We start from the raw sequence: 20,034 nt of genomic DNA on the forward strand, positions 1-20,034 counted from the left end.
CATACTGTGTTTCCTGATTTGTGACCAGGCGGAGGGGACCCAGCCTTCCCTGTGTCTGCTGCCCAAGGGCAGACGGCTAGAGGGAAGCTCGGCTCAGATCACACCACTTTGATCAGACTGAAGATGGAGCCTGGCCTGTTCTAGAAGCTACCATGCATTTCTTGTATGAAGGGCTTGATGCCCCCTCCCGAGTATGGGCTGTGTCAGGGAAATGAAGTGGAGTTAGGAAGGAGGGAGCCGACCCAGGGTCCTTACCCTGCTCACTGGCTCGCAGGGGAGACCATGCAGCTTCGGGTGCACTCCCTCGGGGGAGGCCTGGGAGCCTCACTCCTCGGACAGTGTCCTGACTCGGAGAACGCTACCAACTCCAAGTGGAAAAGGAGGTTTTGGGGGAGGGGTTAAAGTTGATAAAAAGCCACCAGCAGGTAAAGGGAGGGAAGGTGGGCCTGGGGACTGAAGACCTTGGCCCATCGGGTCTGTGCAGCGTGTCCCCGGAGGCCAGCAGGGGTCAGCAGTTGGCCTGGCCATGGCTCGGCCAGTGCAAAAGCAAGGAAAGAGGGTTAAACCAGCCACTAAGAAAAGAAACCACCACAGCCAGAGAAGGCGGCACCCGGGAAAGCATGACCTTTACAGAGGGTTTAAACCTGACTCAGGAACTAGAGAATTAGGTCCAGCTAACTGGTTGAAAAGGAGCTGATGATGAGCTGCCCTCTCCCAGCACCCACAGGGAGCCTGGAGGAGCCAGCGGCCATGGCCTCGTGGTGGGCAGCAGGCACAGGCGTTCCTGTGCAGAAGCTCTGACAGTCGCCACAGGGACTCAGCATAGGAAGAACATGCGCTGAGCTCCAGGGCAGCGGAACATTCACCCATCAGCGAAAACGAAGAGACACCCACGCTTCACTGTGATGTGACCTCCTGGGCCAGTCCCGCTTCCTGTGGCTTGGCCTCGGCCTGGACATGGTCACTCAAGGCAATCAAAGGACAGCCACAGCCCAGCTTGAGCAGGGCCCCAGCAAGGGGGCCTTGCAGTCTGCACAACCCCAGAGAGGCCCATGCAGGCAGGAAGCCTCAGGTTTTCGCTGAGCTGGGAAGGGCCTGCCCAGCTGACCACAACTCTGGGTGGATAGAAAGCCCCAGAGTGAGAACGAGCATGGGAGACCTCACCCCAAACGTATGAAAACCCCCGGGAGAGTCAGGAGAAGGCCCCGAACTTCTTAGAGGAGCCAGCAGAGGGAGCCTGGGGCCCAGCCCTACCCAGCCATGGGACATCCCTTCTAGGTGGGGAGGAAAGGTGGGGGGCAGTGCTGACTCAGGGGTGCCCTGAGATTCCCCACAGAGGATGCTGTTTCCTTTTGTGCTCAGGATCCATCGACCCTGAGCCGTGGAGGGAGGAGCAGAGGGGCCTCCTGGCCTCTGTCATGTGACAGATACCCACCTGGCCCCTGTGGTTTCCAACATCCTGTGGGCGGCCTGCTCTCAAATGCCTTCGCTGCACCTCTGGCCAGGGCTGCAGCCGCCAGTCTGCACTCTGCCTGCCTGAAGCCTCAGCAGGCTTCTCCAGGGTAGCCACCGTGTGTCCCCCCAGCACCTGGCGAGTGCTGATGGAAGGGACAGAGGGAGTGAGGGGGGAATGGGAGCATGGCATTCTATGAAGCACTTCTGATCTGCCGCCTTGGTACCCCCCTCCCCTCCATCACCCATGCGGCTCTTGAGGACAGGCTAATACAAGCACATGCCCCGCCCCCTCCCAACTCCCCTCACACACAAGCTGCTACATGCACTTGAACCTACTACTCTCCTGCTCTACAACCATTGCTGGCTCCCACCTGCTCGCTGAGAAAATCTGAGGCCCCATCACTTTGCTCCCACCTCGTCATCTGCTTCTCTCAGTGGCTTCACATGAGGTGGTTTGCTCCCTGTCACCAGAGTCTGTCCTGTATTTTTCCTCTATTGTAACTTTTCTCATGTTGTTCACTCTGGGCTGTGTCCTTCCCCATCAATGCAGCGCACGTGCTGAGGTCCACCTCCAGGGGCCTGAGTGAACTGCCACATTCTGCTGTTTCAGGTGCAGCTGACCTGCCTTGGGGGCCCTTGAGTTGGGAAGACACTGTGGAGTACAGCTGGGGCAAAGGTGCCTGTTGGGTGCTAGAGAGAAGGAAAGCAAGGGCGGTTAGAAGAAGGGGTGAGGAGGGCCACACACCGTATCAGAGCATGCCAGCCTAGAGTGGCAGGACGCAGTTCCAGCCCCAGCAAGGTCAGCTGCCTGCTGTGTGGCCTTGAGGAAGTCACTGAATGCCCCCACGCTTGCCTGGTTTCCCTACCACCCCCCAAAAAGCAAAGGTCTGCTGATGGTGAGTCTGTTTTCCTTTGTGGCCTCGGTTGGACCACTTTCCCCTGAGCATCAGGTCTGCAGGGGCACTCAGTCCTTGAAACAAGACCCTGGCATCACCCTTGCCTCTGACTTACAGGGTGGTGACAAAGCCAGAGAGCTGGCCCGAGGCAGCTACAGCTCACTGATTTGTCTGTAAGGCTGTTGGCTTTTGAAATCAGACAGGAAGGAGGGTTGAGGTGGAGCCCGGCACAGGAAGAGGTGAGGAGCCCCGGCTGCCGTGACAGCCGGTGGGCTCGGGGGAGTGCGGGAGCTGGCAGGCCACGGCCCTGCTGCCCTGCACGGTAATCACCTCCTGATCCCTCCAGACAGGGCTTCACTCCTGCCCTGGACAGATCCTGACGGCTCGGGGACCAGCTGACCAGCCACAGAGATTCCCAGGACATCCTCACACCCACCCAGCTGCCTCTGTCCACTGGAGCAGGGCTGAGCCCAGGAGCGCTGGGATGGACGCCCTCGGCCCCCCAGCATTGGCATCCCTGGAGCAATGAGGCCCGGGAGGTAAGTCGAGTCCAGACTGTCTCAGTACAGGATGGGGGAGAAAGAGGAGACAGCTGGCAGAAAGGACCATGACTTTGAAGGCCTGAGCCACTCTGTGGAGTGGTGGCTGGGGCAACTCCAGGAAGGTGTCCCCATGGGTGCCAGGAGCTGCTGGGAAGGACTAGATAACGGTGTGAAATAAGCAAACAGGTGCCTAAGGACAGCCCACAATGGGCCAAGGCGACAAAGCCCAGCACCCCAGGTACCAATGATGGGACAGGAGGAGCAGGAAGTAGCTGGAAAGTGCTGCAGGCAGGCAGAGGTGAGGTTGAGCAGTGCAGCCCAGTGGTTAAACTTGGAATCAGCAGACCTGGGCACTATCCTAGCATCCCCTTTCCTCCCTTAAGATGGAGGGGACAATACCAGACCTGCCCAGGGTCCTGAGGACCAAGGGAGGTGGTGCAGGTGGGGTTGGGTCTATCACCCAGTGCCTGCTCCATAAATGTCACCCTCATGTTGGGTGAGCAGTCCCCAGGGTCCTCTCCCAGCTGCACCCTCGGATGGAGGTGAGGTTCATCATTCTGAGAGGGACGGTAATCACAGAGGCTTTCTCAGAAGAGGCACCATAGAGCTGGTTCAGGGTGGCTATTGGTCATAGGGCCCTCCCCTGTGGCCAGGCTCCTGGGTCCCAGGGTTTTTCCCTGTCCCCTCAAAGGACGCACATGCTTTCCCTGAGCCCTAGGGCTCACCCTTGGCCATTACAGGGAAACCTGCAGCTGGCTCCCAGGTGGGGGTGCAGGCTGGGCACCTCCTCCTCTGTCCCAGGGGTGCCAGGATCCCCAGGGTTGAGCCTGTCCCGGTCCCCAAGAGGGTTCCAGGGCAGTGAAGTTAGGAGAGCTGTGTCTCACGGTGAAGGCACTGCTTCCTCCCTCTGGGAAAGGCTGTTTGGTCTCAGGTGGTCAGCGGTCATGGTTGGGGGGGCCACCTAAAAGGGCTGAGAACTGAAGTCTCCGGCCCTGGGGGGCAGGGGTGGGAGTCAGGAGACAGGAACATCCGAGAAGCTGTGGCCTGGGACACGGGCAGCCCAGGAGGGAGGGCAGCACTGCAGGCCCCACAGTCACCAAGTGCAGGTGGGCAGAGCAGAGGCCGGTTGCTCTCACACAGGCCTGGCAGACGGGACTAGGGCCCCTGGAAGGATAGCATAGGACAAGCTGGACCTTGTTGGCAGAGACAATGAGGAAATCGGGGCCTGGGCCTCAGGGATGAGACAGAAGCCCAGCTGTGGAGCCTGAGGGACAGGGTCTGAGTGATTCCAGCACAAGGGCACGCAGGCCCTTAGCTGTGTCCTGCCCCATGGATGAAGCACTGGAGGATGCATGGGAGCGGGGAAGCCCTACTCCAGGGAGGTGGCCGTGGAACCCCGGTCCTGTGTCTGGCCTTGCCCTGCCTGCTACAGCACAGACCCTCTGCAGACTGACCGCCCTCTGGCCCTAAAAGCCCCCAAGGCGATCCAAGGCCCACCCGCCCTCAGTCTTCTTCCCTTTAAGCTGGGCTCTCAGGCTTCCTGCTGCTCACCGGAGACTGTCTACACTGGGCAGGGTCTACCTGGCTGTCCCTGGTGGCATGTGTGGCCACCGGATGTCATCCTGCTCAGAAGTCTGTGGTAGGTTCCACCCTGTGAGGGTGGCATCTGGGGCTGTAAGCAGGGCTGTCCACACAGGTGGCCAGGTAGCCACCCTCAGCTGCTGCTGGCCCTGGGAGGTCATGGGAATGGTGTGGCTCCTGGGCCAACTGCTGGGGTCTCCTCTTCTGTTCTTGTTGGGACAAGGTGTCCAAAGGTGAAGGCCAGACTGGGGGGGCTCTTATCTGAGTGGGGCCTGAGTAGGGGTGCCAGATAACAGAACACCTTGTTAATATTTAATCTCAGATAAAGAATGAGTTTTGTTTTTTTTAAGTATAAGTATGTCCCAAGTAGTACATAAGATATACTAGAAGAATTATTTGTTGTTTGTCTGAAATTCAAATTTCACTGGCTGTCCTGTATCTTAATTTGCTAAATCTGGCAACCCTAGGCGAGGTCAGTGGGGCAAGAAAGATGGGTGTCTGATCAGGAGGGAATGTTGGCCCCACTGCTGAGTGGCTGCTGGGACCCAGAGGCAAGGAGCTCGCCCTCCCACCTTCCCAGGCACACTCAGGCCGGCCTCTTCCTCCTGCTCACTCTCGCCTTCTGCAGTCGCTTCTTTGTCACTTTCCTAGCCTCTCTCTGGCCCAGTGGTTCTCAACTCTGGCTGCTCATTAGAATCACCTGGGTAGCTTTAAAATGCATCCATGTAGGGGCTCTACCCCAGACCAGTGAAATCTCTGCGCAGTTGGGCTAAGCAGTGGCTTTTTTAAAATAGCGCTCCATAGAATGACCATAAAATCCAGCAATTCCACTTCTGGGTATACACCCAAAAGAGTTGAAAGCAGGACCTTGAACTGCTATTTGTACTCCCACGTTCACAGCAGCATTATTCACAAGAGCCAAAAGGTGGAAACAACCTAAGAACAATATCTATTGACGAATGGATGAATAAACAAAATGTGGTCCATCCATAAACTGGAATATGATTTAGCCTTAAAAAGGAATGAAATTCTAGTACTTGTTACAACTTGGATGAGCCTGGAAAACATTATGCTCAAAGAGGCCAGATGCAAAGGGACAAATACTGTGTGATCCCACTTACATGAGGTACCTAGAGTTGTCAGATTCATATAAACAGAAAGTGGTTACCAGGGGCTGGGGAGTCAGTGCTTAATGAGTACAGAGTTTCCATTTGGGAGGATGAAAAAGTTCTAGAGGGGGATGGTGGTGATGGTTGCACAACATTATAAATGTACTTAATGTCACTGAATTGAATGCTTAAAAAATAGTTAAAATAGTAAATTTTATGTTAGGTATACTTTACCACAATAAAAATTTTAAATTAAAAAAATATTTAGTGCTCCAGACAATGTCCTGCCAGAGCTGAGAGGCACTGAGCCTGGCCCTTCTTCAACATGGTCCTGCGTACTCCTGGCCACCACCCCACCCCCACCAAAGCATAGTCTGTTACTTGGTGGGTGTACCTGGACATCCAATGCAGGAGGCTGTGTCCAGCCCTGGGCCACACCCTGACATTGCCCTGAGAGCAGGACAGAGGCCTGAGTGTCCCAGCTCATGCACTAAGAGGCTGCAGTAACAGTGCTTCATTTTGGTTTACATACATTTGAACTTTTAGATAGCTGCTAGCATAACGTTCTCTAAATTGAGGTATAACTTAGACAGTAAAGTGAGCTCAATGGATTTTTATATATGTGTACGCCTGTGTGTACACCATCCAGATTAAATTAGATAGAAGTTTACAGCACCCTAGAAGGCTCCCTCATGCCCCGTCCAGTCAGAACCGCCTCCAAGTGTAACTACTACTTTGACTTCTATCTTTTCAGATTGGTTTGGCCTGACTTTAAACTTCCTACAAATGGAATCACAAGAGTATGTCTCTTTTGCATCAGACTTCTTTCACTCACAATGTCTGCGAGAGTCAGCCATAGTGTTGAGGATATCAGTAGCTTATTCTGTTTCTTTATAATGTAGGATTTGATTGTATGAATATTCCAAAAAAAATCTCAATCTTTTGTTGATGGACATTGGTTGTTTCCACTCTTCTGGAGTTTATGAATAAAGCTGCTATAAATATTCTGATCTGGGTTTTGGTGGACATAAACACTCGTTTCTGTTGGGTATATACCCAGGAGGGAAATTACTGGGTCACAGAAATATGCATATTTAGTCTTACCATTACCAAACATTTTTCCAGAGTGATCTTAATTTTCATTTTCTGATTACTAATGATATTCTCTGCAGTGACATTCTTTCAAGTTTTGGCTCAGTTTATCATCAGGTGTCTGTTTCTTACTGATTGATTAAGGTGTTGGGGATGTTGTCTCCTAGTCAATGGTTTGCTTTTTCACCTTTTAATGCTGTCTTCTAATGAACAGATATTCCTAATTTTAATGAATCTCAATATATTGTTCTTTTCTTTCATGGTTAGTGCTTTTTGTGTTCTGTTTAATCTTTACGTAGACCAAGTTCAAAAAGATATATATATATATTTTTTTTTTGCGGTATGTGGGCCTCTCACTGTTGTGGCCTCTCCTGTTGCGGAGCACAGGCTCTGGACGTGCAGGCCCAGCGGCCATGGCTCATGGGCCCAGCCACTCTGTGGCATGTGGGATCTTCCCGGACCGGGGCACGAACCCGTGTCCCCTGCAACAGCAGGTGGACTCTCAATCACTGCGCCACCAGGGAAGCCCTAAAAAGATATTTTATCCTGTATTTTTTCTAAGGCTTGACTGTGTTAGCATTCACATTTAGATAGATCTATGATCCAGCTTGAATTAATGTTTTGTGTACGGTGTGAAGTAGAGGTCAGGGTTCACTTTTCCCATATGAATATCCCATTAGCCAGCACAATTTAATGCCCACTGAATTGCATTGGAGGCCTTGTTATAAATCAGGTGCCCATATATGTATGGGTCTGTTTCTGGACCCTCTATTCTAGTGCACTGGTCTATTTGTCTGCCCTTGTACCAATACCTATAGCTCTATACTAAGTCTTGATATTGTGTAGTGTAAGTCCTCAGGCTTTGTTCTTCTTCTTCAAGATTATTTTGTCTATTTCAGGGTCTTTTGTTTATGTTTTAGAATCAGCTTACCAATTTCCACCCTCCCCATCGCCCTCCAAAAAGCCTGCTGGGATTTTGATTGGTATGTCAATCTATAGATCATCTTAATAATACTGAGTCTTTCAATCCACGAATATGGCAAATCCCTACTTTAGGTCTTCTTTAATTTCTCTTAGTATTGTTTCATAGTTTTCAATGTGGAGGTCATGCAAATTTTTTTGCTAGATTTATTCTTTTTTTAATATTTATTTGGCTATGCTGGGTCGTAGGTGTAGCACGCAGGATCTTTGTTGCAGCACGTGGGATCTTTATTTGCGGCATGTGAACTCTTAGTTGCAGCACGTGGGATCTAGTTCCCTGACCAGGGATCAAACCCAGGCCCCCTGCATTGGGAGCGTGGAGTCTTAGCCACTGGACCACCAGGGAAGTCCCTAGATTTATTCTTATATATTTGATTTTTTAAATGGTATTTAAAATTTTTACTTTTGACTTGAGTGTTGCTAGTACGTAGAAATATAACTGATCTTTTTGTGTGTTGATCTTGTGTCCAGAAACCTTGTTAAGTTCATGTATTAGTTCTAATAGTTCTATTGTAGATTCTTTTGGATTTTCAAAGTATACAGTCATGTCAACTGTGAATAGTGACAGTTTTATTCTTTCCTTTTCCAATCTTGATGTCTTTTATTTCTTTTATTTGCCCTATTGCACTAGCACCTACTTAAAAAAAAAACAAAACCATCAACTAGAAAAGGTCACCCCTGGGGAGTGGAAGTGAGGTATATACTTTACTTACTTTTGTATTATTTAAATGATTTTAATGTTTTACTTTTATAATTCTATAAGCAATCTATTTAAATGAGGGGAAGCAATACACATTAGTTACCAAAATCTAAGCAATCAAAATTCACAAAATAAGAAATAATTCCTTAATCCCACTGTCAAATATTTCCAGCTAATCTCTAGCCAGACAAAAACAGTATCCTATTTTCTTTTTAAAACATAAAGGTATCCCATCATAATTCTCCTCTGCACATCGAGTTTTTTCCCCACACAAAAATACATTGTAGGGCTTCCCTGGTGGCATAGTGGTTAAGAATCTGCCTGCCAATGCAGGGGACACGGGTTCGAGCCCTGGTCTGGGAAGATCCCACATGCTGCAGAGCAACTAAGCCCATGCACCACAACTACTGAGCCTGCGCTCTAGAGCCCGCGAGACACAACTACTGAGCCTGCATGCTGCAACTACTGAGCCCACGTGCCACAACTACTGAAGCCCGCACGCCTAGAGCCCGGGCTCTGCAACAAGAGAAGCCACTGCAATAAGAAGCCTGTGCATTGCAACGAAGAGTAGCCCCCGCTCACCGCAACTAGAGAAAGCCCACTCGCAGCAACGAAGACCCAATGCAGTCAAAAATAAATAAAGTTAATTAATTAAAAAAAAATTTTTTTTAATACATTGTAAACCATACAGGAAGCTCAACAAACTCCAAGTAAGATTAGTTCAAAAAGACCCACACCAAGACACATTATAATCAAACCTTCAAAAAACAAAGACAATCTTGAAATCAGCAAGAGAGGAAGAAAATCATCACACACAAGGGATCCTCAATAAGATTATCAACAGACTTCTCATCAGAAACTTTGGAGGCCAGAAAAGAGTAGGCTGACATATTCAAATTGTTCAAAGAAAAAAACCTATCAACCAAGAGTCTTATATCCAGCAAAACTGCCCTTCAAAATTAAGGGAGGGGCTTCCCTGGTAGCACAGTGGTTGAGAATCTGCCTGCCAGTGCAGGGGACATGGGTTTGATCCCTGGTCCAGGAAGATCCCACATGCCACAGAGCAACTAGGCCCGTGAGCCACAACTACTGAGCCTGCGCTCTAGAGCCCACGAGCCACAACTACTGAGCCCACATGCCACAACTACTGAAGCCCGTGCACCTAGAGCTCATGCTCCTCAACAAGAGAAGCCACCACAATGAGAAGCCTGCAAACCGCAAAGAAGAGTAGCCCCCACTCGCTGCAACAAGAGAAAAGCCGACGCACAGCAACGAAGACCCAATGCAGTCAGAAACAATAAATAAAATTAATAAAATTAATAAATTTATTTTTATAAAATTAAGGGAGAAATTAAGACATTCCCAGATAAACAAAAGCTGAGGGAGTTCATGACCATGACCTTCCCTGCAAGAATGCTCAGGGGAGTCCTGAGCACTAGACAGTAGTAACTCAAAGTCATATGGAGAAATAAAGATCTCAACAAAAGTCAACACATGGGCAATTATAAACGCTAGTAACAATGGTTTATAACTGCACTTTTTGTTTTCTACATGATTTAAGATACTATTATATTTAAAGAAAAAAACCAGTTATTAGTGTACAAGCTAATATTACTATATCTTTGGTTTGTAACTTCAAATTTTGTTTTCTACATAATATAAGAGACTAAAGAATTTTTTAAAATTATTAGTTTATGTTTGGGGGGCACACAATGTATAAAGGTGTAATACTGTGACATCAACAACCAAAAGGGGTGGGGACAGAGCTGTAAAGGAGCAAAGTTTTTGTTTGTTATTGAAGTTAAGCTGGTATAAATTTAAATTAGAGTATTATAACTTTAGGATATTAAATGTAACCCATGGTAACCACAAAGAAAATAACTAAAATATATACACAAAAGGAAATGAAAAAGGAATTTTAACATTTCAGTACAAAAAATCAACTAAATACAAAAGAAGACGGTAATGCAAGAAATGAGGGGGGAAGTAATAAGGCAGAATAAAAACAAATAGCACAATGACAGAAGTAAGGCCCTTCTTATCAGCAATTACTTTAAACGTAAATGGGTTAAACTCTCTAATCAAAAGACAGAGATTGGCAGAATGGAGAAAACCATGTGATCCAACTATAGGATGTCTATGAGAGACTAACTTTAGATCCAAAGACACAAATAGGTTGAAAATGAAAGGATAAAAAAAAGATATTCCATGGGGAGTTCCCTGGTTGCCTAGTGGTTAGGATTCCGGGCTTTCACTGCTGTGGCTCGGGTTCAATCCCTAGTTGGGGAACTGAGATCCCACAAGCCGTGCAGCATGGCCCCACCCAAAAAACCTAAAAACTACATTCCATGACAATAGTAACCAAAAGAGAGCAGGGGAAGCTATACTGATATCAGACAAAAAAGGCTTTAAATCAAAAAAGGTTACAAGAGACAAAGAAGGACATTTTATATTAATAAAAGATTTGAAACAGCAAGAAGATATAACAATTATAAACATTATATACCTAATGAAAGACCATTAAAACATATGAAGCAAAAACTGATAGGACTGAAGGGAGAAATAGTTCCACAATAATAGTTGGATACTTTAATAACCCACTCACAATAATGCATAGAACAACCAGACAGAAGACAAATAATGAAATAGAAGTCTTAACACAATTAGATCTAACAGACACATACAGAATACACTACCCAACAAGAGAATATTCTTTTCAAATGCACATGGGATTTTAACAGAGCTGACCATATGTTAGGCTACAAGTTAAGTCTTTAGAGATTTTAAAATATAGATATTATACAAAGTATCTTCTCTAACCACAGTGGGATGAACTTAGAAATAAATAACAGAAGAAAAACTGGAAAATGCATGAAATTGCAGAAATTAAACAACACACTATTTTTTTAAAATTTATTTTATTTTTATTTACTTTTGGCTGCGTTGGGTCCTTGCTGCAGAGCGCAGGCTCCCTCCAGTTCCGGCAAGCGGGGGCCACTCTTCGCTGAAGTGCACGGGCCTCTCACCACAGTGGCCTCTCCTGTCACAGAACACAGGCTCCAGGCACTCGGGCTTCAATTATTGCAGCGCGTGGGCTCAGCAGCCATGGCTCACAGGCCCCAGAGCATAGGCTTAGCAGCTGTGGCACACAGGTCCAGTCACTCCGTGGCACGTGGGAGCCTCCCAGACCAGGGCCCAAACCTAGGTCCCCCGCATTGGCAAGCGGACTCCCAACCACTGTGCCACCAGGGAAGCCCAAACAACACACTTTTAAATCACTAATGTATTAAGGAAGAATTCACAAGGAAAATTTAAAAATACTCAGAGATGAATAAAAATGAAAACACAACATGCCAAACTTATGGGACACAGTGAAAGTGGTGCTAAGGGAGGAAACTGATAGCTATAAGTATTTATATTAAAAAATGGGAAAGATCTCAAATCAACAACCTAACTTTACAACTTAAGAAAACTAGAAAAAAAAGAACTAAACCCAAAACTAGCATAAGGAAGGAAATAATAAAAATAAAACAGAAAATAGAAAAATGATAGAGAAAAATCAATGACACCAAAAGCTGGTTCTTCAAAAAGATTAATAAAATTGACAAATCTTTTGCTAGATGGACTAAGGAAAAAGAGAGACAACTTAAATTACTAAAACTAGAAAAGAGGGACTTCTCTGGCAGTCCAGTGATTAAGACTCTGTGCTTCCAATGCAGGGAGCATGGGTTCGATCCCTGGTCAAGGACCTAAGATTCCACATGTCATGTGGTGCAGCCAAATATATATATATATATATTCACTAGTGAATTCTACCAAACATTTAAAGAAGTAATACCAATCCTTCTCAAAATTTTCTGAAAAGTTGAAAAGGAGAGAACATTTCCCAACCCATTCTATGAGGCCAGCATTACCCTGATACCAGAGCCAAACAAAGACACTATAAGAAAAGAAAAATATAGGTATCCCTTATGAGCACTGATGCAAAAATCTTCAACAAAAACCAAATGGAATTTATTCACGGAATACAAGGATGGTTCGACATAGGAAAATCAACCAATGTAATATGCCACATAAACAAAAGGAAGGAAAAAACCCACATGAACATCTCAACTGACACAGAAAAAGCATTTGACAAAATTGAACATCCCTTCATTATAAAAACACTCAGTGGGCTTCTCTGGTGGCGCAGTGGTTGAGAGTCCGCCTGCCGATGCAGGGGACACGGGTTCGTGCCCCGGTCCGGGAAGATCCCACATGCCGTGGAGCGGCTGGGCCCGTGAGCCGTGGCTGCTGAGCCTGCGCATCCGGGACCTGTGCTCCACAACGGGAGGGGCCACAACAGTGAGAGGCCCGCGTACCACAAAAAAAACAAACAAAAAAAAAAACAGTAAGCTAGGAATAGAAGGAATCTATCTCCACATAATAAAAACCTGCAGCAAACATCATACTCAATGATGAAAGACTGATAGTGATTCCTCTAACATTGGGAACAAGGTAAGGATGCCTGCTTTCACCACTTCTATTCAATATAGTACTGGAAGTTCTAGCCAGAGCAATTAGGTAAGAAAAAGAAACTGAAGGGGAAAAAATGAAATTTCTATCCAAAGAAGATTGGTAAAATTATTATGGCCAAGTTATACAGTGGAAAATTATGTGGCCATAAAAGGCCACACAGAAAAGTCATCCAAATTGGAAAGGAAGAAGTAAAATCATCTGTTTGCAGATATGATTTTTTATGCAGAAAATCCTAAAGGTTCCACAAAACAATTGTTAGAACTAATAAGTGAATTCATCAAAGTAGCAGGATACAAAGTCAACACACAAAATTCACCTTCATTCCTATACATGAACAATGAACAACCTGAAAAGGACATCACAAAAACGATTCCATTCACAATAACATCAAAAAGAATAAAATGCTTAGGAATTAACTTAACCAAGGAGGTAAAAGACCTGTACAATGAAAGCTACAAAACACTGCTGAATTAAAGAAGACATAAATTAATGGAAACACATCCCATGTTCATGAACTTGAAGACTTAATATTGTTAAAATGTCAATACTACTGAAAGCTAGCTATAGACTCAGTGCAATCCCTATCAAAATCTCAATGACATTTTTTTTGCAGAAATATAAAAACCCAACTTAAAATTCACATGGAATTTCAAGGCACCTCAAATAGCCAAAACAACCTTGAAAAAGAACAAAACTAAATAAGAACCTGCCGTATTAAAAAAAAAAAAAAAAAAAGAACAAAACTAGAGGACCCACACTCCTTTTTTTTTTTTTTTTTTGCGGTACGCAGGCCTCTCACTGTTGTGGCCTCTCCCGTTGTGGAGCACAGGCTCCGGACACGCAGGCTCAGTGGCCATGGCTCATGGGACTAGCCGCTCCGCGGCATGTGGGATCTTCCTGGACCGGGGCACGAACCCGTGTCCCCTGCACCGGCAGGCAGATTCTCAACCACTGCACCACCAGGGAAGCCCCAAGGACCCACACTTCTTAATTTCAAAATTTACCACAAAGTGGCAGTAATCAAAAGAGTATGGTATTAGCATAAAGACAGACATGTAAACCAATGGAATAGAATAGAGAGCCCAGAAATAAACCCTCATGTATGTGGTAAAATGATTTTTGACAAGGGTGCCATGACCATTCAATGAGAAAAGGACAGTCTTTTCAACAAATGGTGCTATGAAAACTGGATATCCACATACAAAAGAATAAAGTTGGATCCTTACCTAATACCATACACAAAAATTAACTCACAATGGATAAATGTAAGACCTAAACCAATAAAACTCTTAGAAGAAAACAGAGGACAAAGCTTCACAACATTGGATTTGTCAATTATTTCTTGGATATGACACCAAAAGCACAGGTAACAAAAGAAAAATTAGACAAATTGGACTTCATGAAAATTAAACAATTTTGTACATCAAAAGACACTATCCAGAGTACAAAAAACAGGATGGAAGAAAATATTTGCAAATCATGTATCTGATAAGGATTTAATATCCAGAATATATAGAGAACTCCTAAAACTCAACAACAACAAAAAACCCAAACAACCTGATTGAAAAATGGGCAAAGGATTTGAATAGATATTTCTCCAAAGAAGACATATAAATGGCCGATAAGCACACGAAAAGATGCTCAACATTACTAATCATTGGGGAAACACAAATCAAGACTACAATGAAATACCACCTCACACCCATTAGGATGGCTGCTATCAAAAAACCAGAAAACAACAAGTACTGGTGAGAATGTGGAGAAATTGGAACCCTGTGCACTCACTGTTGGTGGGAAAGTAAGATGTTAAAGCTTCTTTGGAAAACAGTGTGGCAGCTCCTCAAAAAATTAAAAATAGAGTTACCATATGATCTAGCAATTCCACTTCTGGGTATAAACCCTAAAGAATTGCAAGTGCGGTCTTAAAGAGTTCACCTTTGTACACCCATGTTTGTAGCAGCATTATTTACCGAAGTTAAAACATAAAAGCAGCCCAAGTACTCACTGACAGGTGAATGTATAAGAAAAATACGGTACCTACATACAATGGAATATTATTCAATCATAAAAGGGAACAAAATTCTGATACATGTTGCAATATGGATGAACCTGGAAAACATTATGCTCAGTGAAAGAGGCCAGATGCAAGAAGACCAATATTGTATGATTCTACTTATATGAGGTACTTAGAGTCATCAAAATCATAAAGACAGAAAGTACAGGGGTGGTTGCCCGGGGCTAGGGAGGAGGGGAGCATAGGGAGTTGTTGTTTAATGGGTATAGAGTTTCAGTTTTACAAGATAAAGAGAGTTAAGGGGATGATCGTGGTGATGGTTGCACAACAGTGTGAATACATTTAATACCACTGACCTGTACACTTAAAAATGGTTAAGATAGTAATTATGTTATATGAATTTTACCACAATTTTTAAAAAGTGGAAAAAAAAACATTGAAATTCTAGAAAAGGTAAAACTATAGTGAAAAAAGCAGATGGATGGCTCAGGGCCAGAGGGGTGTGGTTGGGGTAGACAGCAAAGGGGCATGAGGGATCACTTTTTGGGAGAAAGAAATGTTCAGTGACTTGATTGTGGTAGATGTTACAGAGGTGTATACATTTGTCAGAACTCATATAACTCTATTTGAAATGCATGCATTTTATTTTATATAAATTATAATTCAGGACTTCCCTGGTGGCACAGTGGTTAAGACTCCATGCTCCCAATGCAGGGAGCCTGGGTTCGATCCCTGGTCAGGGAACTAGATCTCACATGCATGCCGCAACTAAAAGTTCGCATGCCACAACTAAGGAACCTGCCGGCCGCAACTAAGACCTGGTGTAACCAAATAAATGATAAAATAAATAAATAATTAAAAAAAATATATATATATATAGGATTCTCATTTTAAAAAAAATTATACCTCAGAAAAGTGATTAAAACCTTTATACCAGGGCTTCCCTGGTGGCGCCGTGCTTAAGAATCCGCCTGCCAATGCAGGAGACACGGGTTCGAGCCCTGGTCCAGGAAGATCCCACATGCTGCGGAGTAACTAAGCCCGTGCGCCACAACTACTGAGCCCGTGCGCCACAACTACTGAAGCCCGCGTGCCTAGAGCCCGTGCTCCACAACAAGAGAAGCCCATGCACCGCAACGAAGAGTAGCCCTTGCTCGCCACAACTAGAGAAAGCCCATGCGCAGCAACAAAGACCCAACGCAGCCAAAAATAAATAAATAATAAATAAATGAATTTTTAAAAAAAACCTTTATAACATTAAGAGACAAAAAAAATACACTGTGGACATTTCCAGTTTGACCTTATTATTTTTTATGGCCACGTAGGTTTCCACTGTTTAACTGCGCCAAAATAATTTTACCAATTCTCTCTGGATAGAAATTTAGTTTTTTTCCCCTTCAATTTCTTGTTGTTGTAAACAATGTTTCAGGATCATCCTTATAGTCACATCTCTGTGCACTTACCCAATTATTTCTTTAGCATAAATTCCCAGAAGTGGAACTTCTGGATCAAAGATATTTAATGACAATAGATAATGATACATTATGATCCAGAATCATACTAATTTACCCTCCCACCAGCTATGCACTAAGATTCCTATTAATCCCACGTTCTCACCAATGCAGCCTGTTATGTCATTATGATAGCTCCTTGTTTTGTTTTTTCTTGATCATTAGTAGGATTGAGCATCTTTTCAATATCATGGTCACTTATACTTCTATGAATTATCTATGTCCTTTTTTCTATTTCTGTCTGGGTCCACAATTACCTGTCTGTGTCCATCATTCTATTTCTATTCATTTCTATTTCTATTCACTTCTATTTCTTTCTTATTGATTTTAAGAGTTCCTTATACATTAAAGATATTAATGCTCTTTCATATATTTGCAAATGCTGACTCTTGGCTTGAGGTTTTCCTCCAATTTTATTTGTGGCACCTATTATTATTGAGAAATATTCAATTAAGGCAAATCTGTTAGTCTTCCCCTTTATGACTCCTGGATTTTATGTCTTGCTTAAAAAAAAGCCTCCCTTACCGAAAGAATATTTTAAAATATTCTCTCGTATTTTCTTATTGTGCTTTTATGGTTTTGTATTTAATCCAAACTGAAGTTAAATTTTGCACTTAATGTGAAGTTCAAAAAAATTTTTTTTCATAGGCTGGCCAATACCACTGACTTGAAATGTTATTTTTGTCATATTAGCAAATTCCTTCATATGTAAATAATATAAATATATATTTGTTCTTGGACCCTTTATTATGTTCTATTGACTTATGTTTCTATTTTTGTGCTATCCCACCCTGTTATACATAGCTTAATACTAATGGAAGATTATATTCAAGAATGCAAGTTTGGTTTGATGTTAGAAAATCTATTAGCATAGCTCACAGTTTTTGTTTTGTTTTGTTTTTTTGTTTTTGGCTGTGCCACACAGCATAAAATTCCCTGACCAGGGATCAGGCCCGTGCTCCTTGCAGTGGAAGCACAGAGTCTTAACCACTGGACTGCCAGGGAAGTGCCAGTGTAGTTCACGGTTTAAAAGAGAGATCTGAGGGACTGCCCTGGTGGTCCAGTGGGTAGGACTCCACGCTCCCAATGCACGGGGCCTGGGTTCGATCTCTGGCTGGGGAACTAGATCCTGCATGCATGCCTCAACTAAGAAGCCCACATGCCGCAACTAAGACCCGGCGCAGCCAAAATAAATTAATTAATAAAAACAGAATAAAATAAAATAAAGATCTGATATACATCAGTCCCGTTGCTCCCTCCAGTGGCTTCGCACCACACTCAAACGCATCCAAACTCCTTAGGGGAGTGACCAGGTCTCAAGCCCCTCTGAGGTGGCCTCCCAACCCCCTTTGTGAGCCCACGTGCTCATTCACTGCATTCCAGCAACTCTGGCCTTTTCCTCCTGCTCTAACACGCAGGGTATTTACACTTGCTGCTCCCCTGGCTCTCTGCATGACTCTCTCCTTCTCACCTTTCAGATCTCTGCTCATATGTAGCTTTCTCACAGAGTCCTTCCCTGGACACTGAGACTAAAGGACCCCCTCCCCCGGACCCTGACCCTCTCCATCACTCACACGGTTTATTTTATTCAGGCACTAATCACCATCAGAACTGCCTTGCTTATTCACTTGTTTTCTTCTTTACTATTATTATCCTCCACCCCCACCACACTCACAAGGTAAGGACTTTGTCTAATTGTTCACCTTTACATCACCAGTGCCTGGAACACACAGCAGCCCCCTATAAATATCTGCTAGCTGGATGAATGATTGGAAGTAAATCATGCGATTATATCAATATTGCTAAAAAGTTATTTGCTCATTTAACAGACATGCCTAAAACTTTTATAAAATGTGTCAACATACCTTAAGAGGCAGGTAGATTATACAGCACAAGTACTGCTGTCAGTGAAGCCTTGGTTTCTATTCCAACACAACTGCTTCCCACTCGTGTATCCTTGAGAAAGTCATTTAAACTCTCTGAGCCTCAGTGTCCTCATCTATAAAATGCGAGAAGGAATGGTAATGAGAGTTGTTACAAGGCGTAAATGAAGTGATGTAAGTACAGTGCTTAACAGAATGTCTGAAACACAGTAAGCCTTCAACAAGGATTATATAATGTTACTTGAATGGCAATAAGAAAGGAGGAATTGAAGGAATCTTTTCCAAGAGGAGAAGAGAACTAATTATATACCGGTCACAAACATCAGGTCTAATGGTTTGGGCTAGAACCACTCCTGGGAGAGTCAGGAGTAAGAAAACGATGCCTGTTACAACCACTGTCCTTCAACATTGCTGGGGGCAGCGGTGGGGCTGGACCATGCAGAGAAATTGTTCAAGAGATGAAATTATTTGCATTGCAGTAATTCAAAAGCCTGAAGAGAGTTAACTGAAAAATGAGAACTACTGTGACTACTTAACATGTTGGTGGGATACAAGATAAAATACACAAAAATTGCCTTCTTTGACACCAACAAAATTCATAATAACAACAAGAACTATTTAAAAATACTTAGACACAAAGAAGAAATTGGCAAGATCTAGATAAGGAAAAATATAGTTTTAGCAAAGGATCTAAAGAAAAACCTCAATAATGCCTCCATTAATCTGTGCACATTAATAAGACTTAAACCAACACCCCATCCAGTTTTTTCCCCCTTGGTTTTGACATTCAGAAAAATAAAACAAAACAGCCAGAAGGGTCCTGAAAAAGTGTAAGGAGCATGGCCTCACCCTGGCCTATTTCTGAAGTTCCCAGAATAGTTTAGTCAGCTCGGTTGGGCACCACCTACCTCAAATTCATTGCACTAACTCTTCAATATCACCGTGAACTGAATGGTTAGAAAATGCTATTTTACTTGTTGCCAAGCTTCTTTTAGCATTTTCCACGTAGAAAGGTTCATCTCAAGTTAAAATGCCTGGGAAGACCAATTCAAATCCAAGGTCAGCGAGTGTGTTGGATCCTGGGGTCTGTATTCAGTGGCCCCCTCGTAAATGAATCACATTGGGACCCAGAGAGCTTTAGGGCTGGAGGGTGCGGGTCGATCTGTTTCAATGAGCTGCTGCCATCTGAAGCAGCAGGCATGACCTCTGCCCAGCCCCACGTCCTGTTTTCTCCTAGACCCGTGGACAAAGGATGGCTGACCCCCGCCCCCTGAGTTCCTGGGGCCCTGCTGGAGGGGCTGCCTAGGGCTGGACATCCTGCCTGCTGCAGGTGAGGAGCGGCTGGGGGCGGGCTCAGGGTCCTCAAGTGTCCACCTTAGCTGACGGAGGGACACATGGGGGCGGCCAGCCTTGGCAACAGGATCCACTCCAGTCCCCAGGGAGGGAAAGGAACGTGAGCAGGTGGGGCTCTGCCTCTCAGTGCCTCGGCATCACTGTTCCCAGCAGAAAACAGTGCTGCCTGAGGGTCAGGAGCCTCTGCGCTTCCCAGAGGCCCCAGGAACACAAAAGAAAAGTAGCTGAGTAGCTGAACCAGCTCTCTCTTCCCTTTTGGCTCCTCCTTTCTTTCTTTTTTTTCTTCTTAAGTTAATAGACGTTAGTTTTTAGAGCAGTTTTAGGTTCACAGAAAAATCAAGTGGGAAATATAGAGATTTCCCTCTACCCCCAGCACACCTACACGCACCCTTCCCCAAC

General features: G+C 44.7%; 1 long non-coding RNA gene across 1 annotated transcript in view; it reads right to left on the minus strand.

The window, feature by feature from the left end:
- The window catches only part of LOC115848090 (uncharacterized), a 42,923-nt gene that overhangs the window by 3,307 nt on the left and 19,582 nt on the right, over positions 1-20,034 (minus strand). The window contains exons 4-6 of the long non-coding RNA XR_004037578.2: positions 18,265-18,398; positions 1,870-2,145; positions 1,436-1,598 (exon numbers count right to left, since the gene is read on the minus strand). This is a non-coding gene — a long non-coding RNA (uncharacterized lncRNA). The remainder of the gene's footprint in view (positions 1-1,435; positions 1,599-1,869; positions 2,146-18,264; positions 18,399-20,034) is intronic.

Source organism: Globicephala melas, chromosome 15, assembly GCF_963455315.2.
Source record: "Globicephala melas chromosome 15, mGloMel1.2, whole genome shotgun sequence".
NCBI classification, from domain to species: Eukaryota; Metazoa; Chordata; class Mammalia; order Artiodactyla; family Delphinidae; genus Globicephala; species Globicephala melas.